General features: G+C 37.0%; 1 protein-coding gene across 1 annotated transcript in view; it reads left to right on the forward strand.

Annotated features, from left to right (window-relative positions):
• LOC106080709 (low-density lipoprotein receptor-related protein 1B) overlaps window positions 1–24,925 on the forward strand; it is a 458,037-nt gene that overhangs the window by 259,157 nt on the left and 173,955 nt on the right. The gene's annotated exons all lie outside the window — the stretch shown is intronic.

The raw sequence follows: 24,925 nt of genomic DNA on the forward strand, positions 1-24,925 counted from the left end.
AACTTGTTCGCTGTTTCTTAATGAGATATTCGCGGTCATATTTGCTTTTGCAGTAACCCAGAAGTTGTAAAAATATTTGCCAAATTTTCTAAATTATTTTAAGCCATTTTAGTTTAAAGCCTTTTAGTTTTGACAAAAGTAACCCAACTTAAGGTTTACACCTCAAAATTTCCAACCTTTACGAAAATCACTTATGCTTTAAGCTTCACAACTGCAGTCATATCGCCACCATCAATTGGTAAGACGATGACAATGATGATGTTTGAGTTACAGACCCCATACAACAGATGTTTTAAGGGGTTTGCTTAGGTTGCTGCTGGCGCTGACAATGACAATGGCAATGACAATGTTGTTAAGGCTGAGACTTGATGACAAGAGACAATCAACCCACAACATGTACAACTTACATTGAAATCCATTTATGTGGAAACGGAATTTTTTCCGCAGCCAACATAAAAGGATTGAAAAGAACATTCGCAGAGAAAAGGAGAGCATGATGAATCCCTTCACGATGTCATAACTAAATATTTTTGTTCTTGTCAATTCTGTTTCATGTGCTGCTTTAATATTTTTATACTTGTTGTGATTTTATTGAATTGAACATGATTTTGATTGATTTCATACAACATAAACAGTTTAGCATCCACAATGGAATTTAAAAATATTTTTTTACACTCACCACCATAGGATGGGGGTATGCTTTTCTGGTCATTCCGTTTGTTACACTTCTTGATCGTCTCGACATTCTGAGTCGATCTAGCCATGTCTGTCCGTCCGTCTGTTAAAATCACGATAGCGGTCGAATGCGTAAGGTCAGCTGCTTTGAGTCTTGCACAGATACTAAGTTTTGATGTAGGTCGTTGGGGATTGAATATGGGCCATATCGGTTCAGATTTGGACATAGCTCTCATATAAAGCGATCTCCCAATTTGATATCCCGAGTAATTTTTACCCTATTTGGCTAAAATTTTCAACATAATGTTCTCTTATGGCTCCCAACAACTGTGCCCAGTACCATCCAAATCGGTGTATAATCTGATGTAGCTCCCATATAAACCGATTTCCCGATTTGAGTTCTTGAGCCCCTAGAGGCCGCCCAAGTGGCCCAATTGAGTATGTTTTTGTTGAGGTGTCTGCTACCGATAACAAATTCCTAGTGGGGTGCTTTTATAGACCGAACAACCGTACGGATACGCGAGGTTTTTACTCTGTCCTTGAACCTCTCTCTCTTGCTTACTCAGACATTGTGGTTGCTTGGGACTTCAACTCCAACGTTTTACAGGACACGGGCTTGACATTTAAAGTGTCTTCCTTGGGGCTCTTGCCTATCAATTCAACAATTCCCACGCATTTTCCGCTTCCATGTTTCCGCCTCATGTTTTTCGAACCATGACTTGATCTTTTTATGTTAAGAATTTGAGCTTACCAGGACTAGGGAAATTTATTCAAATAGAGATTTTGCCAGTCTCGACCATGATTTTTTGGTTTCGAATGCTGTGCTTATCGACTGGTATACGATATTTCGTATGGAAACTATCGATGAACAAACTGACTGACCTACAGGAACTTACGGTTCCACTCAAGACTAGAGAAGTGTCCTCCAGATCGAAACCGTGGTTCTCCCGGGATATTCGTTCGGCTATTCACGTGAGGAATATGTCGCATCGCAGGTGGAGACATTTCAGGACGCCTGAGTTACATGATGCCTTTCGCTCAGCAAGAGACCACGTCAATAAGTTGATTCAGGTAGCCAAGAAAGACTACAATTGGGTTGCCCAAAAAGTAATTGCGGATTTTTTAAAAGAAAGTAAATGCATTTTTAATAAAACGTAGAATGAATGTTAATCAAATATACTTTTTTTTCACTTTTTTTCTAAAGCAAGCTAAAAGTAACAGCTGACAACTGACAGAAGAAAAAATTTGTCAACGCCGACTATATGAAAAATCCGCAATTACTTTTTGGGCAATATTATAGACGCTTCACTTCTGCAATAGTAAGAGTCATTCCATTAGTAAGAGTCATTCCATGATACGGTCGCGTTTTTTGTCTGCTGCAGAAATACAAACCAATCCTCCTAATCTAGGCGCTTTTTGGATGCTGGTAGGGTGTTGGGTAGGAGATATCTTCATCCGGAACATCTTGCCATAGGAAGAAAAACGTCTCGGACTCTGAGTGAGTTTTAAAATCGATTAAATTAAATTGAATTTTTCAACAAACTCCATCGAAACAATAATTTTTGACTGGAATAAACGACAGAGACAGCTTGTTTGTGTGTTGTTAAATCACTTTTTACAAATTTAACAACACCAGCTGGTCGTTTCTGCCAAATAGTGATTGTGGGTTGCCTACTACCTTTACATAGCTTGGTCGCATAAAAAAGTAGTCTGACGATATCAGCTGTTGGTAATGTCGCGCGTATATGGCGTGTTTACACAAAGCGCATATACTGCATTATCGACACTAAATACCCACTGATAGCCGTTAACTATGAATATGAGCGAGGACATAACCCCAAGAAACAGTATTGGTTCGCTGAGAGTAAGCAAGCTCCAGCAATTAGAAAAGGCAAACGCCGAGCTGTCAGCGAGAAGCCAAAAATATGAAAGATTGTGCTTTCAACTTCAAAAAGATGTCGAAACCCTGAAAGGGCAAATTAATCAAAACCAATGTTCTGAGTCGTTTCAAACAGACGAAGAAGAACTTGCAAATGAAGTTGGCCGTTTTGAGAACCACCAACAAAATATTGCCGAAAGCATTGTAACAACCCCAAATCCAACAGGTGAATGGCAAACAGTCCAAAAGAATAAACGACATAGAGAAAGTCCAAACCAATCTAATGCCAACAAAAAGCAAGCTACAGTAAACGAATACTGGCTTGGAAAAAGTAATCCAGCTTCTGAAAATCAATTTGCAATTCTGGATAGCCAGGCAATGAGTTCAAATTTACAAACTGATGCTAATTCAAATTTACTTGAACATTCCAAACCACCACCAATCTTTGTGGATAAGGTTGGAAATATTCAGCCATTGATGTCGCTTCTTTCCCAATGCGTACCAAATCAATACGAAATCAAGTCTCTTCGTAATGATCAGATAAAAATAATGTCAAAGACCCATGAAACATATAAAGTAATTGTTGAAGAACTTCAAAAAAAGGATACAGAATTCCATACCTACAAACCGAAAAATGAAAGAGGGTTCAAAGTGATTCTCAAAAATATTCATCCAACTGTAGATGTGGAAGAACTGAAGGATGAGCTTCTGAAAGAAGGTCACGAAGCCACCAATGTATGGAATATTAAGAATAGATATTCTAAAAAACCACTACCATTATTCGAAATAACGTTATCCACGAAACCAAACAATAAAAATATTTTTTCTGTCACAAGACTTATGAATACTATTGTTAAATTTGAAGCACCTCGTCCAAAGAAAACCATACCACAATGCGCAAACTGTCAACAATATGGCCATACTAAAACTTATTGCAGAAAAAAATCTGTTTGTATCAAATGTGCTGGTAGTCATGACTCAAAGTCTTGTGTACGTAAAAATTGGGCTAGCGAAGTGAAATGTGCCCTATGTGAAGGAAACCACCCAGCAAACTATAAAGGTTGCAACATTTATAAACAACTTTTTCAAAAACACTTTCCAACTCAAAGAACAAATAGAGAAAGACAAGCCATAACTTCCCAAGCAATCACAGAACAATCAAATCTAACAGCTCCAGCTTCATACTCCAATGCTGTCACCAACTCCACAAACGTCCAAAATATTATAAACCAGAACCCTACTCTTCAATCTCACTCCCAACACCCACAAAGCCAGCCAACACTACAACAACAACCTATATGTAACCCTAATGTCTCCAACATTAAGGAAATGCTTACCAGCCTCAATGCTCTAATGCAGCAAATGACCAGCCTTATTTTGAATGTTACTGCTCAACTTTCACAGATTACCATATGAGTCAACTCAACATAGTTTTCTGGAATGCAAATGGCTTGTCAAACCATATATTAGAAGTAAAGGAATTCCTAAGAACAAGACAGATAGATGTAATGCTAATTTGTGAGACACACTTTACACAAAAATCTCATCTTTTAATTCCACAATATGATTTTTATCATGTAAATCACCCTGACAGCAAAGCAAGAGGAGGATCGGGGATCCTAATAAGAAAAACCATAAAACATCACCAAGGAACACATTATTGCGCGCAAGAGATACAAGCAACTAACATTATAGTAGAAGACTGGCTTGGACCATTAACCATCTCCTCAATTTACTGCCCACCGAAACATAACATTAAAAAAGATTTATACATTAGTTTCTTCAGATCACTTGGAAACAAATTCTTAGCTTGTGGTGACTACAATGCTAAACATCCTCTATGGGGCTCCCGACTTACATCTCCAAAGGGAAAACAACTGTTTTACGCCATCAAAGAACTGAACTTGAACGTTAAATCCTCTGGTACCCCAACATATTGGCCCACTGATGTAAATAAAACCCCAGATCTAATTGATTTTTGTGTCTCAAAGGGTATCCCCGAAGGATCACAAAATTGCACATCGATCTGTGAACTCTCTTCCGACCATTCACCGGTTCTCCTTACCGTGCATTGCAAATATATAATACAGGACCAAAAATGTACATTACACAATAAGAAAACCAATTGGCACTATTTTCGGTATCTTTTAAGTACGAATCTAAGTGAGAACATTCCTCTTAAAACAGACGAAGATTTAGTAGATGCAGTGGAACATCTAGTCCGCAATATTCAACTAGCGTCATGGAATGCAACACCTCAGAAAAGTTTCTCCATAAATCACACTACTCCAACAAACGTCTTGAAAAAACTTTTCATTAAACGGAAAGCGAAGAAAACGTGGCAAAGAACGCGATCTCCTGATGATAAGAGGAAACTAAACAAAGCAACAGCCGAACTCAAACTTCTTCTACAGAATATACAAAATGAAAATTTTGAAAAAAATATTCAGGGTCTTGGTCCAAACAAGTCTACAGATTATTCCCTGTGGAAAGTGACCAAATCTATCAAGAGATACCCAAAAATAAATCACCCAATAAGAAAACCCGATAGTTCTTGGACAAAGAGTAACTTAGAAAAAGCAACTACATTTGCAAACCACTTATTTGATGTATTTACCCCAAATACAAATGAAGTTGTACCAGAAAATATTAAAAAAATCCTAGATGAAACCCACCAACTTGATCTGCCCATTAAAAAATTTTCGAAGGCTGAAGTTATTAAAGTTATCAACACCCTTAAAGCAAATAAAGCACCTGGTTATGATTTGATTACACCAACTATCTTAAAAGAACTTCCTGCAAATGCTTTAAATTTATTGACTTACATATACAACGCATGCTTGACTCGATGCTTTGTACCCCCGCAATGGAAGGTTGCGCAAATAACAATGATTCAAAAACCTGGCAAACCCACAGACCAAGTAAAGTCTTATCGTCCAATTAGTCTGCTGTCTGTACTTTCCAAAGTTCTTGAAATTCTATTTTTAAAGCGATTAACGCCAATTGTAAATCAAAAAGAACTTATCCCTGACCATCAATTTGGGTTCAGGAAAAATCACGGCACAATAGAACAAATCCATCGTCTGGTTGAAACAATACACAACGCGTTTGAATCCAAAGAATCTTGTACAGCTGCATTCCTGGATATATCGCAAGCATTTGATAAGGTATGGCACGAGGGCTTACTTTACAAAATAAAAAAGCTGTTACCAATCAATTTTTATCTGTTTATTAAATCGTATATTAACGATCGGCATTTTTATGTTCAAGAAGCCGGTGAAGCAAGTACCATCAAGAATATTCGTGCCGGTGTACCACAAGGTAGTGTACTTGGTCCACTGCTATATCTCTTATTTACAGCTGACCTTCCACGATCACAGAATGCTGTGATCGGGACTTTCGCTGATGATACAGCGGTATTAGCTGTCAGTAAAGATGCACAAAAAGCGAGTAATGCCCTCCAAAAGTACTTAAACACGTTATCGGTATGGCTACGTGAATGGCGTATAAAAGCCAATGAGTCAAAATCTACCCAAGTTACATATACATTGAAACATGCCACATGTCCCCCTGTTCAATTGAACCAAATTGAGATCCCACAGAAAGATGAAGCCCTATATCTTGGAATTTATCTAGATAGAAAACTTAAATGGAAGAAACACATCCAAACTAAAAGAAAGGCTCTCGATATTCAACTGAGAAAAATGAAATACCTAATTGGATACCGCTCGAAACTCTCTTTGGAAAACAAAATCCTCATATACAAATGCATATTAAAACCAATCTGGACATATGGCATCCAATTATGGGGGACCGCCTCAAATACCAATATAAAATTACTGCAACAGTTTCAATCTAAAGTACTAAGAATAATTACAAATGCCACAACATACGTTACCAACGAACGCCTACATAAGGATCTAAACATAAAAACAGTAAAGGAAGAGATTTCATCGCAATTAATGTCATATAAATTAAGAATTGACGACCATCCAAACCCCCTAGCGGCCAACTTAATGTCAAATCGGGAAACTTTTACAAAGCTAAAACGAAAAGCACCACAAGATCTAATCGCATAAATAAAATCTTTGTATAAATATTGTTCCTCAAACTGAAATTTATGTATGTATATGTTAAATGGATTGACCACTGGGTTAATACCATCTAAAAGAAATTTAAAACACCAGAATAATGTTAAATATCAATGTTAGATAGATCGCATTAATAAAAATTACAAAAAAAAAAAAAAAAAAACTTCTGCAATAGGCTCCAAGAGAACTTGGAAGGTTATTCGAGACATAGGACTTGGGAATGATGCTAAACTTGGACATCAATGGGCTTAATGATGCCTTTGTTAATGTCCCACAGATCCCAGTTGATCCCAATTTCTATGGCTTCAATATCTCCCCCTCTCTCGATGACGACTCCGGTTTTGGCTTCACCTGTATTGGTCTAGCTGATGTACTTGAGTGAATTTAGCGCGCTTTTACTTGTTTGTAGGCCATATTTAAAGACTATGGTAATTGGTACATGGCTTGATCAGGAGTGCCTACTGAAGAAACAAAGAGCAAGAAGAAAAGGAGAAGCAGAAGAGAAAAAATGGAAGAACGTGTGGGTGAGCAAATAGAGATGTTCTAATGAAGTTGGTGGAAGAAATTTCAAACTGATGGTTTTGTTACAGGTACGTCCCCTTGTAGAGATAGCGGGGGAATCTTTTAACAGGTATAGAAAAGTGCTTAATATATGGAAAGAACATATTTCTAAGCGCTGGTATCTCATAGTAGCGCTGAAGAGAATACCACAAAGCCAATCCCCATTATGGTATAGAATATATAACGCCTAGTCAACAGTGCAAATTTGCCCATGAACATTCCACTAAGAAACTGGGGCAAATCTCTCACATAACACTGAGTGCTGTCCGATTCAAATTTTAAGCTCTATGATAAGGGACCTCCTTTTTATAGCCAAGTCCGAACGGCGTGCCGCAGTGCGACACCTCTTTGGGGAGACGTTTAAACATTGCATAGTACCTCACAAATGTCGCCAGCATTGGAAGGGGATAACCACCGCGGTTATCTGATGTTCCTGCCATATGCGGACATGCTAACCTCTGCGCTACGGCGGCCTCCTAGTCAGCATGAGAACAAGGCACCAGGAGCCGATGGGTTACGCGCTGAACTATCTGACTAGAAGAAGGCATATTCCATCATTTGGAACCTCCTCTTTTGTCGCTCAAAACACTCTGTACGGACTCAAAAATCAAAACGAAGTCCAATATCATTGGGCTTAAACTTTGTGGATTGGACACAACTCACTGATTTGAGAGAATTATTCCCGCTGTTCGTAAATATTCATGGACAAATTTTCAATTTGACAAATGTATAAATCCCCATAGTTATTTGAAGAACTACAATATTTGTCGCTATTTCATAGGGGGTAGACACGAGGGTTGCCTTTCGTAAAGCTTGACATTTTTGAGGTTATACGTATTCAGAACGTTTTGACATACGAGCGTTATTTGTGTTGTTTACAGTAACTTAAAAGATTCATCTCGCTCCAAAAATGGAATTAAATCGTGAACATTTTCGTGCGATTATTTTTTACAACTTTCGACGTGGTTTAACTCAACAACAGTGCATCGATTAACTTAATTCAATTTTTGGTCGTAGTTCACTGCAAGACGTATTTCGTTAAATTGGATTTTGGGCGACCATATCAGTTGTTGTTCCCGACACCCATTGATGCTGCGCGCCAACTGATATTGTAAGATCGTCATGTGACCTATCGTGAGATTGAGACAACCTTGGGCATTAGTGGGATCGGCATACATTCACAACTGGAACATCGAATATTGTATCGAAGAAAACACAGTGTCCGTAGCCGCCGCTTGATCAAAGAGAAAGCTCCCTTAGCCTCACCGCAGATGTTGCAGCACAATGTCCAGTGGAATTAGATGTAACATTAAATTCAGTGCATCAGATGGTGTCGTCTTCAGTGCGGCTGTGATGCACAAACAAGCCATCCTTTGGATCCATTTGATTATGGAACAGTAGGTGGACTTTTAAGGCGCCGTCCACCCGACCACAACACCATATAACATTATAAGTCTGACAACTGCAGTATATACCCAATGCATGACGCTCGGTCTAAACCCCCCACTTTTACCAATGGCTCTCTTGTAGGTATATAGGGCAAGAGTTGCCTTTCTTGCCCTTTCTAGAAAGTTGGAAAGTGGAGTGGCACCTGTCTCCCTGGGAGGAGACAATAGCGTTTTCGTAGTTACTTTCTCTTCCAGTTGGCTGTTCTATATAAAAAAAAATCTGTACAAACGAATTTATGTTTGTATGCCTTGCTCTATAATACCACAACCTATGCTTATCAAACATACCAAACCCTCTTTGCCATTGGTAAACATTTTTTATGATATTGCCCTCTGAGCATCAGCCGGAACATGAACACTTTATTAAGTGTATTTGGAAAATTTTTAATAGTTTTTCTCCTTCGTGCTACTCATCCCTTAGCATGAGTGAAGTGTGGTTAGTTTACTGCAAAATGCAAACTTTGTAGAGTGTGGGCTAACTTTTGTTTTTTTTGCGCATTGCAAAATTTGTTGAAATGTAAATAAAACAGTGAAATAGCTCAACTAAATGTTTGCCAGGGAGTGTTGGAGGGCCTTTTCTATTTACTAAGGTATGTTGAACCATTTTAATAGCCACCATCATAAAAAGAGTCAAACTAATGCAAATAGACCATAGCGGTTCATATTTGGATAGTACTTCCATAAAAAACTAAGACCACATTTCACTTCTTGAGTGGAGTACGTCTAAATTCTGCAAAACCTACACCAAGCACAACCCAAAGATGTCCTTAAAAACATATGGCCGCCATATATATCCATGGTCTGCTTTTATTCTTGGGTCCCTAGAATACTAAAGTTTGACCTGAGTTGACGGGCTGAACCGATTTTCTTGTGTAGTTTGGTTTGAATGCAGCAATAGCCTATTTAATTCGTTAATATCGGAAGGGGAGTGAACCCTCCCCTTACCCTAAAAGCAGCACCCAAAAATAAACATGGGCCAATCGGGACAATGTGAGACTCAAATGAAAGGTATTTCGTAGTAGAGTACGAATTTCATATTAAAAATTAGATTCGGATGCCTAGGGGGCCGCCTCGACCTCAAAATCCCCTGAAATAATGGCAATATGGGAGTCACGTGAAAGACATTCGGGAGAAATGGAAGGTATTCGGGACTCAAATGCAAGGTATTGGAGGGTGGGTGGAACCTCCCTTTACCACAAAACCACCAGCCAAAAATAAAAGGAGACCGATTGCGACGATATGGTGCACAAATGAATGGTATTTGGGAGTATAATATGAATTTGGTTGTCCACGTACCTAGGGGTCCGCACCGACCCCAAAACCCATTCAAATAGGCTTTTTGGACTATAATGACAATATGGGACTCAAATGAAAGGTTTTGGGGAGTAGATTACCAAAATAGTCTAAAAGCAGTAATAGACTATATAATTTGTTGATATCGAAAAGGGGAGTGGATTTTCCCCTTACCCCAGAAGGGCCGCTCAAAAATAAAAATGGACCGATTGTTACATTATGGGACTCAAAAGAAAGGTATTCAAGAGTAGAGTACAAATTTGATATTTAAAATTAGATCCAAGTACCTATGGGGCCGTACCGACTCCAAAACCCTTTCGAATGGCATATTGGAAGATCATGACAATATGGGACTCAAATGAAAGATTTTGGGGAGTAGATTACCAATATAGTCTAAAGGAAGTAATAGGCTATATAATTTGTTGATATCGAAAAGGGGAGTGGATTTTCCCCTTACCCCAGAAGGACCGCTCAAAAATAAAATTGGACCGATTGTTACATTATGGGACTCAAATGAAAGGTATTCAAGAGTAGAGTACGAATTTGATATTTAAAATTAGGTCCAAGTACCTATGGGGCCGTACCGACTCCAAAACCCTCTCAAACGGCAATTTGGACGATCAGGACAATATGTGACTCAAATGTAAGGTTTTTGGTAGTTCATTACGGATATGGTATTAAAAATGAGGTTTCAGTGATAGGGACCGCTTCACTTTCCAAAAAATGCAAATATCAGACAATCATAACTATATGGGGTACAAATATAGGTTATAGTATTTGGTACTAAGTAAAAAACATATTTTTCGCGAGGTGTTCATGAAGGCGCAACGGAGCGGGCCGGGTTCAGCTAGTCTATCATATAAAAATTAAAGTATTGCGCTTTGTTTAACTGTTTGTTTCTTTGTTCCAAGTAGACACAAAAACGGCTGAACCGATTTTCATGAAACAGATGTCACAGTTTGCCATCTGTGAAAGTAAGGTACTTCATGTGATATCCTCAAGGGGAGTGGAAAATGTCTTATCTTGCATACGGTTGTATTGATTAAGGCGAAATTTTTTATGCCCCCTTATGATAACCCAAAAACAAACAAAAAAATTGTATAAAACTTTATGTTCAAACTAACCGTAGGGGGACGCCCTACCCCAAAACCCCCCAAACAGAAATGTTTACCGATTGGGATAATATGGGTATCAAATTACAGGTATTTAAGAGTAGAGTATGAAATTGATATACAATTTGATCCCATATATCGGGGGGCCGTTCCACCCCCAAAAACCGTAAAAAATTCCATGTTTTCTGGTTGGAGCAATATGGGTATCAAATGAAAGGTAATTGGAAGTCAAATGCGAAACTTTATACAAATTTGGTGTCTAGTACCAGGAAGGTCGACCATCTCAAAAACCGCCTTCAAACCGACATTTAGGCCGACCCGGACAGTATGGGATTGAAACGAAAGTTATTTGGGAGTAGAATAGGAATCTTACCTAAAAATTGTGGGTCTTTTCCCAAACGGATCGCCACACAATTATGCCCCAACTGGACATGTACACCGAACGGGACAAAATGGGATTGAAACAAAACTTATTTGAGAGCAGAATACGGAACATATACACAGATTTGGGTCAATTCTCGAGGAGTCACCCCACCCCAAAATTATGCACCAAATGGACATGTATACCAAACGGGACAAATTGGGATTCTAATGAAAGATATTTGAGAGTTCAAAACGAATATAAATGAATTTCTTATTGGGAATATGGCAAAAGAGGCCCGCTGAAACTTAAGGTTGCAGCGAGGCTTACACCGGGCTAGCTAGTTATACATATGAGGCATTCTCTGGAAAAAAAGCCACTTAAAAAAGGTGCTCATATTTTTTTTTGGCTATTATATATGTTTCAGCACATATAAAAACCAAAAGAAAGAGCATGATTAAAGGTCCATGCAATGAATGGTGGCCATATCTGTTTAATTTTGTATTTATATATGATGACCTCTAGGTAAGGCCCTATGCTAAATTCTTTTTTACCCTTAACCCTTTTTAGTAAATGATTCAACTGTTTTTGTGCATTGGTATGCACTGTACAAGTGTTTGATAGATAAAAAATTGCACTTGTCAAAACTATGAAATGGTTGGCATAAAAGTTGATGGTAGAAACGAAATTCAACATCACACAACACTACTGCTCTTCAATAACACCACAACTAATTTTTGCTGCGAGAGTTTTCGAAACCACTTGGCAGTATTAGAGTGGGTCGATGGAATTTGGATGGTATGTAAATCCAAATTTGACCATAAATAGGAACAAAGGCAAGCTGTACACATATCTTTCAAAGTAGAAAATTGGTCTATATGGGACGATTGGTTATCGGGAGTCTTAATACAATGCACTATTTAAAATTTCAGCGAAATCGAGTAAATAATGCTGCTTTTATGGCTTCAGGACACTCTATCGGGAAATCGATCTATATGGCATCTGCTATATCTAAATAAAGGGTGATTTTTAAGAGCTATAAGAAAGTTTTTCAAAAAAAAAGCACATAAAATTCAGAAAATATTCATGATATCTTTATTTGAATCAATAGTAAGGTCCATATAATTGAAATTTTGAAGATTATTCCATGCGAATGTTGACCGTGACTACGCCTCAAATAAGTCCAAGTTTGCCTTACTCTCTCTAACATTTCGGCCGGTATCTCACGAATAAATGCTTCAATATTGTCTTCCAAAACGTCAATTGAAACGGGCTTGGCTTTATAGTCATGAGCTTTAACCAAAAATAGTCGAAAGGCGTTAAATTGCACAATCTAGGTGGCCAATTGATCGGTCCGGAACGTGAAACTGTGAGTTTTTCTGGATGCATTGGTAGCTCTTGCAATGCTTCTGGCTGATCTTCACTTCAATATCGACAATTCTGCTTATTTACGTACCCATTGAGCCAAAAATGAGCTTCGTCGTAAAATGGAAGAAGCGTGTGATGAACTTTCTTAACAGAGCACGCATTTTTATAATAAAATTCAATAACTTGTTAGCGTTTATCGTTTGTAAGACGATTCATGGTTAAATTATAGACCAAACTAAAGATGTTTAACAGTGAAACAAAACACGAAACGTGCATGAGCTGTTTAAACGAGTGTTGCCAAAAAGATAATAGCTAAAAAAATCACCATTTATCTTGCACTTGGGACCATTTTAGGAATGGATATCTAGCGGGCTAATAGTAAACTCTGTTTCTTGTGTCAGCGAAGTCTGTTAATAAATGCACTTTTTATGGACTTCAAACCTTAAATCAGCAGAACGGTCCGCATGGAAGTAGTATTTAAATATATTCGTATGTGGATCATTCACGGTTTGTCGATCGTACAACTTACTGTTTCAAATTGCGGTTAAATCAGATAATAAATGCACATGTTTTATGGCCTTAAGACCCTAAACCGGAAGATTGGTCTATATGGCAGCTGTACCTAAATATAGTTCGATTGGGGCCATATTCGACATGGATATCAAGTAGCTACGAAAAACTCACAATTTGAAATTTGGCAAATTAAGTTAGGAAATGTGCCTTCTGTGGACTCAAGACCCTATATCGATACATCGGCAATATCCACATATAGTCAGATTTGCCCCATTTAAGAACTTGGAAGAAATACGGGTCTGTTCCCAATTTAAGCTGAAAGGACCACGGATGCACATACTAAATAAGGGTACTAAAACTATCCTTTTTTAGAAACCTAAAACTACGCCTTTTTTAGGAAAAGGGTATTAAAACTACCCTTTATTAAGGAATAGGGTACAAAAATTACCCTTTATTTTTTATGAAAAGGGTACTAAGACTATCCTTTTTTGGAAAAGGGTACTAAAACTGCCCTTTTTTAGGAAAAGGGTACTAAAAATACCCTTTATTTAGGAAAAGGGTAATAAAACTACCCTTTATTAAGGAAAGATGTACTAAAACTAACCTTTATTAAGGAAAAGTGTACTAAAACTACCCTTTTAGTTGGAAAAGGGTACTAAAACCACCCTTTAGCTAGAAAAATGGTACAAAAACTACCCTCTATTTAGGAAAAGGCATTAAAACTACCCTTTTTTAGAAAAAGGGTACCAAAACTACCCTTTAGGTAGGTAGAGGGTACTAAAACTACCCTTTAGTTAGGAAAAGGGTACTAAACCAATCCATTTTTGCAAAAAGGGTATTAAAACTACCCTTTATTGAGGAATAGGGCACAAAAATTACCCTTTATTTAGGAAAAGGGTACTAAAACCACCCTTTATTAAGGAAAAGGATACGAAAACTACTCTTTATTGAGGAAAAGTGTACTAAAAGTATCCTTTTTTAGAAAAAAGGTATTAAAACTACCCTTTATTAAGGAAAAGGGTACACAAATTACCCTTAATTTAGGAAAATATACTAAAAATATCATTTATTTAGGAAAGGGGTACTAAAACCACCATTTATTGATGAAAAAGGAACGAAAACTACTCTTAGTTGAGGAAAAGTGTACTAAAACTACGCTTTCTTTCAGGAAAAGGGTACTAAAACTACCTTTTATTTAGGAAAAGGGTACTAAAACTACACTTTGTTTAGGAAAGTGTACTAAAACTACCCTTAATTTAGGAAAAGTGTTCTAAAAATAACCTTTATTTAGGAAAGGGGTACTTAAATTGCCCTTTAGCTAAGAAAAAGGGTACTAAAACTGCCCTTTATTTAGGAAAAGTGTGCTAAAACTAACATTTGTTTAGGAAAAGGGCACTAAAACCAACCTTTAATTAGGAAAAGGGTACTAAAACTACCCTATATTTAGGATAAGGTGTTTGAACCCAACCTTTATTAGGAAAAGTGTACACCAACAACCCTTTATTTAGGAATATGTTCTAAAACTACCCTTTATTTAGGAAAAGGGTACTTAAATTGCCCTTTAGCTAGGAAAAAGGGTACTAAAACTACCGTTTATTTAGGAAAGGGGTACTATAACTACCCTTTATTTATTAAAAGGGTACTAAAACCAACCTTTAATTAGGAAAAGGGTACTATATCTACCATATAGTTTGGGAAAATTGCACTCAACCTACCCTTAATTTAATAAAGTGTACTAAAACTACCCTTTATTTAGGAAAGTGCTCTAAGTCTACCCTTTGTATAGGTAAAGGATACTAAAACTACCCTTTATTTAGGAAAAGGGTACATAAATTGCCCTTTATGTTGGAATTGGCTGTTAAAACTGCCCTTTATTTGGGAAAAGTGTACTGAAACTACCTTTAACTAAGAAAAGGGTACTTTAAATACCCTTTATTTAGGAAAAGGGTAATAAAACTACCCTTTATTAAGGAAAATTGTACTTAAAGTACCCTTTGTTTAGGAAAAGTGTACTAAAACTACCCTTTATTAAGGAAAGATGTACTAAAACTATCCTTTATTTAGGAAAGGTGTACTAAAACTACCCTTTATTTGGAAAAGGGCACTAAAACTACTCTTTAGCTAGGAAAATGGTACAAAAACTACCCTCTATTTAGGAAAAGGCATTAAAACCACTCTTTTTTAGAAAAAGGGTACCAAAACTACCCTTTAGTTAGGAAGAGGGTACTAAAGCTACGCTTTATTTAGGAAAAGGGTACTAAACCAATCCTTTTTAGCAAAAAGGGTATTAAAATTACCCTTTATTAAGAAATAGGGCACAAAAATTACCCTTTATTTAGGAAAAGGGTACTAAAACCAAACTTTATTAAGGAAAAGGTTACGAAAACTACTCTTTATTGAGGAAAAGTGTACTAAAAGTATTGTTTTTTAGGAAAATGATACTAAAACTACTCTTTATTGAGGAAAAGTGTACTAAAAGTATCCTTTTTTAGGAAAATGATACTAAAACTACAAATTTTTAGGAAAAGTGTACTAAAACTACCCTTTATTTAGGAAAAGGTACAAAAACTATCCTTTATTTAGGAAAGGGGTACTAAAACCACCCTTTATTAAGGAAAAAGGAACGATAACTACACTTTTTTGAGGAAAAGTGTACTAAAACTACGCTTTCTTTCAGGAAAAGGGTACTAAAACTACCCTTTATTTAGGAAAAGTGTGCTAAAGCTAAGCATTGTTTAGAAAAAGGGTACTTAAACCACCCTTTAATTAGGAAAAGATACCAAAACTACCCTCTGTTTAGGAAAGGGTTTCTAAGCCCACCCTTTATTTAGGAAAGTGTACTAAAACTACCCTTTATTAAGGAAAGGTGTACTAAAACTACCCTTTATTTAGGAAAATTGTACTCAAACTACTCTTAATTTAGGAAAGGTGTGCTAAAACTACCCCTTATTAAGGAAAGGTGTACTAAAACTACCCTTTGTTTAGGAAAATGGTACTAAAACCACTCTTTTTGCAGGGAAAATGGTACTAAAACTACCCTCTATTTAGGAAAAAGCATTAAAACTACTCTTTTTTAGAAAAACGATACTAAGACTTCCCTTTATTTAGGAAAAGTGTACTAAAACTACCCGTTGTTTAGAAAAAGTGTACTAAAACTACCCTTTATTTAGAAAAAGGTTGCTTAACTACCCGTTTTTTAAGGAAAAAGGTATTAAAAGTAATCTTCACTTAGGAACTGGATTTTAAAACTACCCTTTAATTAGGAAAAGGGTACTAAAACTACCTTCTATTTAAGAAAGGGCATGCTAAGTTTCTGCGGACCGTATCTGATATTCCTTCCTCCTCCCTCATCATGGATGGGGTAAGTGATAGATTTATCAGGTCTTAAACCGATAAAGCCCAAATAATTCGGTAACTGTAGATTTAAATCTCTCACACAGTGTAGTCTTGTGTATGCAAAAGGAAGAAAAGGAGATTTCCTACATCGATTTAGTCATATCCGCTCGTCTGTCGAGTGCACTCTAACTTTCGAAGGAACTTCCTATTATTGAAGGACGGTTGGAATTATAAATGGGCCTTATGGGTCCATGTTTTGATGTAGCTGCCATTTAAACTGATTCTGCATCATGACTTCTTGAGCCTCTAGAGTGCATAATTATTATCCGATTTATGAGAGATGTATCCCCTTTTCCTTAATGATATGTTCTTGTGACGTTATGATTCTCTCTCCGAACGCCAATGGCAATACTGCACCTTATTTGTAAATTGTAGTGCAGACATTCCAATTCATATATTAAAATTCTGGTGAGTTCGTGTTTCTTTTTCGATAATACAAAGCTTCAGATTTCGGTGTGTATGTGAGGACTCCTAATCCGTCCCACATAATTTGTGGTAGGTGATAATATAGGTCATGTACATTTCTAGTACACAGCATTCCCCGCTTTTCTACTGGTAGTTCAGAATTTTCAGGCTAATATTCGAACATTTTTAAACCGATTGAGGTATTGTCAACATTTGGAGCATCCCTTTTTCCCTTTTGTTGTTTCCTCATAGTATTCCCTTCTAACTGTTGCTTTGTAATAACATTATATGAAAGGGCTTTGGTTACTCCTTTCAACGATCCTACCCACAACACCTTTAACTTGCAACAACTTCGTGGAAGTAAATATACACTCAGTCTCTTTTGGGAAAAGCATTTTTCATTTGTTGAAAGTTCTATTTGTTTTTGTGAGCGAAGAGTGAACTCTTCCTTTTCCTTTACTCTGGAAAAGTTTGACTGACATTGTATTGACTCGCACTCCTCTCCCTTTGCTGGTAGAAATCTGTTGCGGTTTAGTTCTTATAGCCAATTAAAATACAAATTTTAGTATAGACTATAAACAACATAAACTCTCAAGATAAAGTTTCAGTTTTACAACTTTTTTTTATTGGCAAATACAACGAAAGCTGCAAGAGGATGACAGGACTTACACCAACTGTTGCAGGTGTATGAGTATGTTCTGAAGAAATTGCTTATATGTACTAATTTGTTGTACATTGTCTTCGCTCTCATTAACATCAGTATACAAAAGCCAATAGACTTGGAGGTAAGCATATGTACGAGGTTTTGTTAGTAGGAAAAGTGAATTTTTGCATATCCCGGGTAACTTGCATTCGTTGAGCCCTATATAATACCCACCAGCATTGCAAATGCAAATTTGCCCATGAACATTCCATTAAGGAACTGGGGCAAACTTCTCACAAATCAATGAACGCTGTCCGATTCAATTTTAAGCCCAATGATAAGGGACCTCCTTTTTATAGCCGAGTCTGAAAGGCGTGCCGCGGAGCGAAATCTGTTTAGGGAGAAGATTTTACATGGCAAAGTAGCTCACAAATGTAGCCAGTAATAGGAGGGGATAACCACCGTTTTAAAATTTTTCGGATAGTCCTGCCAGGATTCGAATCCAGGCGTTCAGCGTCATAGGCGGATATGCTAACCTCTGCGTTACGGTGGCCTCCACCCACCACCATTAAATATGTTTGTAAAAGCTCGAAACATCCATCTGTGACTCTTTAAAATCAATCGACTGTAAGTGTGTGAAAACAACTTTCTTAGTCGTGGTAGCCTCTAAGTCAATCTATTGGGTTGCCCAAAAAGTAATTGCGGATTTTTTAAAAGAAAGTAAATACATTTCTAATAAAACTTAGAATGAACTTTAATCAAATATACTTTTTTTACACTTTTTTTCTAAAGCAAGCTAAAAGTAGCAGCTGATAACTGACAGAAGAAAGAATGCAATATATGAAAAATCCGCAATTACTTTTTGGGCAACCCAATAGTAATGTGCCTTCGTCGATTCGTCCATTCCGCCGAATTCAAACGCAGTCCTTATACGCTATTATAGCCCTTTAAAGCATATATACCCAATTTCCTCTATCAAAATGTAAGGCTCCCCTAAGGCACATGGTGTTTAAGTGACACCATGTGTGTTAAATTTTTGATACAAAATCACATTTTTTATAAAATTAAAAATACTTTTACACTCGATTGAATTCTTTGCGCCTGTTAAGTATCTTCAATTTAAAATTACATTTAACCTAATGATGTTTGCGTGGCAATCTCGTATCATGTTGCTCATTAATCTTCGTTGCGAATGCTTTGTTGTTAGCCAGGTGTAAGCAATTTATTTGTCAGGTATTTTATTGGAACTTTTCAAAGGGCACAAGGAAAATTGATTGCTGTCATTTGAACAAATCATTCAACGACTTTGTGTGACAGCGTGTTACTGCATACCTTTGAGACTATGTAAATGTATGCATGACCTTTTGTTTGCCAAAGGTGTTGTGTATGTGGTATTTGAATTTATTAAAAGTGTAGTCGTTTTTAATAAAAAAGCGTTGAAGTGATGGAATGTTGGCATTGTTGGCTTTGTATATATTGCATTCCATACTATGGATCATAGCAGACTATAACCATTGAATTGTGTAAAAAGTATGTTTGTCTATACATAAAAAAAGGTAAATATTAATGACGCGTTATTGGGTGTTGGTAAAACCAGTGCATGGGTGCGTATTATGTATTTAAGGTTTGTTACGAATACGTATACGCACTAGTGGCTAGACTCATGCTCATATTTTCGATAAAACATCAAAAGAATCAAGTCGATCATAAAAAGGAGTTAAAAAAATTGGCGTTACAGAATTTTTTAAAGTTTAAGTTGAGAGCTAGGCTTGAAAAGGGGAGTTAAGAATTTCTACAATTTTTTGCCATTTTTGCAAATATTGGTCTGAAGATTCCCTATAAAAATAACAGTTGTGGTATTAGGTGTCTTCTAAAATACTGCAAATAAAACTGCGAGAAATGGAACATTTAAACTTCAAGGGATGTTTTTGGTGCTTTGTACTAATAAAAATCCCGAACTTCTTTAACACGTCTATAAATGTTACGGTAGGTTTGAAAATCACAACTAGAAATCAGAAATTATTAAAAAAAAAATTAAAGCATATTTAAGAGTTAAAAACGTATATGTTAGAAAGTGGTTACACGGATGGATCAAAGCTAGGAGTTAGAGTGTGAGTGAGGGGATCTAGATTAAGAACCCAGGGACTGGTCCTCTTTTAGATTGCCTGACCATAATGCGGTTCTGCAGGCGGAGATCCGGGCGATAATGGAATGCGTGAGGTGAGGTGGTAATAGCCTGAGGACGTCGAGTGTGAACATCTTTACGGACAGTCAAATCGCTATTAGGGGAAATAATAACCATACGGGTAAGGTCACGAACAGTCTTGCAGTGTAAGATGGAGATTAACGCCTTCTCTGAGAATGACACAATCCGCATCTTTTGGGTGCCAGACCATTACGGAGTAAGAGGGAATGAAAAGTGCAGACTTGGAAAAGAAGGCCATAGAACTGCCGTCAATAAATTTGGTTAACACGAAGCCTTTCGGGTCCAACCAGTCTGATTTAAGGGCATGGGCGACAATCGCGCATGTATGGGCTGCCCAAAAAGTAATTGCGGATTTTTCATATAGTCGGCGTTGACAAATTTTTGCACAGCTTGTGACTCTGTAATTGCATTCTTTTTTCTGTCAGTTATCAGCTGTTACTTTTAGCTTGCTTTAGAAAAAAAGTGTAAAAAAGTATATTTGATTAAAGTTCATTCTAAGATTTATTAAAAATGCATTTACTTTCTTTTAAAAAATCCGCAATTACTTTTTGAGCAACCCAATAAAACTGTGGAACAGCGCAACAGTTGATAAGACGGCTTAAATCCTATGGGATGATCCGCATCGTGAGAGGACGAGGCTATTACAGAAAGAATGTAAGATGGAGGTCAGTATAGCTTTCGATGTCATAACGGAACACACTGGGCTACGAGATCACATGCAAAATCGGTGCGGCAAGTGATGGCATGTATAGGGCATTTAGAGAAGTAGATGAGACGTTGAGGGCATTTCCTATGTCATTGCCCGGCTTTTACGGCTAACAGACATCGGTACTTAGGTGGGGACACTATACCATACAAAAATTAACTTAGGGGAGTGGTAAGGAAAACAATTAAGGATTTTGTAAGTAGAAAGGAATTCCATACTTAATTTTTTTTTTGTGTTTAGAGCGCACAACAAGCCAATCACTAGCTTAGATGTATGTCCATAGTGGCATGGGGCGAATTAATATCTGCACCCTCTTTTCAACTTAACTTAACCCTTACCCAAGGGAAATTGTACAGAACTACCCTTCCCCAAAGGAAATTGTACATAACTACCCTTCCCCAAGGGAAACTATACTAAAACTACACTGTCCCAAAAGAAAGGAAGTTAAAGCTACCCTTTTTCAAGGGAAAAGTATTAAAACTACCCTTTCTTAAGGGAAAGGGTATTAAAACTACCCCTTCGTAGGGGAACTGATATTAAAACTACCCCTTCCTAATTGAAAAGTTATTGAATCTAACATTTCTTAAGAGAAAGCTATTAAAATTACTCTTTCTTAAGGGAACGGGTATTAAAAATACCATTTTTGAAGGGAGGGACATTAAAATTACCCCTTATTTAGGGTGGGGGTATAAAAACTACCCTTTCGGAAGGGAAAGGTTATTGCAAGTACTCTTTCTTACGGAAAGGGGTATTAAAAGTACCGTTTCTTATGGGAAAGGAAATTTAAAGGCCGTTTTTTAAGGGAAGGGGTATTAAAGTATCGTTTCTTAAAAGAAAGGGTACTACTTTTTCTTAAAAGAAAGGGTACTAAAACTACTTTTCCTTAAGGGAAAAGCTATTAAAACTACTTTTTCTAGGGGATTAAAACTAGCCTATCTTAAGGCAATGGGTGTCAAAACTACCCTTTTTAGGAGAAAGATACTAACACTACCCTTTCGTAATGAAAAGGGTACTAAAACTACCGTTACTAAGGAGAAAGGGTACTAAAACTACCTCTTCTTACGGGAAAGGTTACTTAGCGACCTTTTATTAAGGGAAAAGATCACAAAACCACCCCTACTTAAGGAAGAGCGTACTAAAACTACCCCTTCTTAAAGGGAAGGGTAATCAAACTACCATTTCTTAAGGAAAAGGTTAAACAAACTACCCTTTCTTATTGAAAAAGGTAATCAAACTACGTTTTCTTATTGAAAAGGGTACTAAAACTACCTTTTCTTAAGGGGATAAATACTAAAACTACCCTTTCTTAAGGGAAAGTGTAGTTAAACTACCCTTTCTTAAGGTAAAGTGTAGTTAAACTACCCTTTCTTAAGGGAAAGGGCACAAAAACTACCCCTTCTTAAGGGAAGGTACTTAAACTACCCTTTCTTAAGGAATGGGTACTACAACTACCCTTTCTTAAGGGAAAGGATACGAAAACTATCCTTTCTAAAGGGAAATACGCTCTCTTAAGGGAAAGGATACTTAAATTACCCTTTCTTAAGGGAAAGGATATTACAACTATTACTTCTTAGGATATTTAAACTTGCCATCCTTATGAGAAACGGTACCAGAACTACCCTTTCATAAGCGAAAGGATACTAAAAATACGCTTTCTTTAGGGAAAAAAGTACTAAAACTACCTTTTCTTAAGAAAAAGGTGATAGAACTACACTTTCTTTAGCGAAGGGGTACTAAAACTACCCTTACTTAAGGGAAAGGGTACTAAAACTACCCTTACTTAAGGGAAAGGGTACTAAAACTACCCTTTCTCAGGGAAAGTGTACCTAAACTACCCTCTATTCAGGGAGAGTGTACTAAAACCATACTTTCTTAAGAGAAAGGGTACTAAAACTACCCTTTCTTTGGGGTAAAGGTACTAAAACTACCCTTTCTTAGGGGAAAGGGTACTGCAACTACCCTAACTAAGGAGAAAGGGTACTAAAACTACCTCTTCTTAGGTGCAAGGTTACTTAAACGACTCTTTCTTAAGGAAAGGCTTATCAAACGACCCCTTCTTAAGGGAGAGCGTACTAAAACTACCCGTTCTCAAAGAAAAGGGTTATCAAACTACCCTTTCTCATGGAAAAGGGTAATAAAACTACCATGTCTTATGGAAAAAGGGTACTAAAACTACCCTTTCTTATGGTATATGGTACTTTAACTACCCTTTCTTGAGTCAAAGGATCCTAAAATTTTCCTTTCTTTAGGGAAGGGGTACTTAAACTATCCTTTCATAAAGGAAATGGTACTAAACCTCCCCTTGCTTAAGGGAATAGATACTAAAACCACCCTTTTTTAAAGGAATGGGTACTACAATTACCCTTTCTTAAGGGAAAGTGTACTAAAACTATACTTTCTTAAGGAAAAGGTGGTAAAACTACCCTTTCTTAAGAGAAATGTTACTAAAACTACCCTTTCTTAAGGGAAAGGGTACTAAAACTACCCTTTCTTCAGGGAAAGGGTACTAAAAATACCCTTTCAGGGAAAATATACATACCTTCTTAAGAGAAAGGGTACTAAAAGTACCCATTTTTAAGGAAAGGGATTCTAAAACTACCCTTTATTGAGATAAAGTGTATTAAAACTACCCATTCTTAAGGGAAATGTTTCTATGACAACCGTTTTCGACAAGGGTGTAGAAGAAACGTCTGCGTCAACGGCAGTGGTGGAAAATAGTCCTCCAATTTACCGATTCCACTATAAGCCCAATGACTGGGTTTATGATCAAAAATCGCAGGAAGCAGCTATTACAGTTTGATTTAGCGACTGTGACAATAATTGAAGTATATACGATCTATGCCACGTAGCGTTAAGCGTTTAATTCGGACTATATCTTGATATAGCCCCCATAGACCGATCCGCCGATTTAGGGTCTTAGGCCCATAAAACCGATATATATTATCCGATTTTGCTGAGATTTTGGACAGTGAGTTGTCTTAGGCCCTACGAAATCTTTCTTTAATTTGGCCCCGATCGGTTCCGATTTGGATATAGTTGCCATATAGACCGATACTTCGATTTTGGGTCTTAAGCCCATAAAAGTCACATTTATTATCCGATTTTGCTGAGATTTGGGACAGTGAGTTGTCTTAGGCCCTTCGATATCCTTTGTCAATTTTGCCCAGATTGGTCCAGATTTGGATATAGCTGCCATCTAGACCGATTCTCCGATTTAGAGTCTTAGGCCCATAAAAGCCACATTTATTATCCGATTTTGCTGGAATTTGGGACAGTGAGTTGTTTTAGGCCCTTCGACATCTCTCTTCAGTTTGGCCCAGATCGGTCCAGATTTGGATATAGCTGCCATATAGACCGATCCCCTGATTTTGGGTCTAAGGCCCATAAAATCCACATTTGTTATCCGATTTTGATGGAATTTGGGACAGTGAGTTGTGCTTAGCCCTTCGACAACTTTCTTCAATTCGGCCCAGATTGGTCCAGATTTGGATATAGCTTCATCCGATTTTGATGAAATTTGGGACAGTGAGTTGTCTTAGGCCCTACTACATCTTTCTTCAATTTGGCCTAGATTGGTCAAGATTTGGATATAGCTGCCATATAGACCAATCTTTCGATTTAAGGTCTTAGGCCCATAAAAGCCACATTTATTGTCCGATTTCGCCGAAATTTGGGACAGTGCTTTGTGTAAGGCTCTTCGACATTTTTCTCCAACTTGGCCAAAATCGGTTCAAATTTGGATATAGATGCCATGTAGACCGATATCTCGATTTAAAGTCTTGTTTTATTTTATTCCTATGAAATTTTGTATAAATATTTTATTTCTATACAAAATAGGTAACCAGACCGTTTCTTTAGGATTCTACAATATTTTCAATTTTCTTTGGAATTTTGTATTTCGATAAGAGCAACATTTACTATGTTGCTTACCTATGCATACCTATGTGGTCACCAGACTCAAATTCTTCCTGTTCTTTGTACTCGTATTCATTCGATTGCCAAATTCCAAATTGCAATAACAACCATATGCGTTCTAATTATGTCCAAATATCATTAAAATGTACATTTTCAATTGAATTAAAATGAACAGTACTTACTGTAAGCATCTTTGACTTAATTAGAAATAAATATCATGAAATTCAATTATATTGATATAGACCCAAGTCCATTTAAAAAAATGTTGATACCTTTTAATGGAATTATGCATTTAATATTTCTCATTTGAATAACTGAAATATAATGCAATTTAATTCCATGCCAGCATATCG

The sequence above is a fragment of the Stomoxys calcitrans genome, chromosome 5, assembly GCF_963082655.1.
Source record: "Stomoxys calcitrans chromosome 5, idStoCalc2.1, whole genome shotgun sequence".
Classification (NCBI taxonomy): Eukaryota; Metazoa; Arthropoda; class Insecta; order Diptera; family Muscidae; genus Stomoxys; species Stomoxys calcitrans.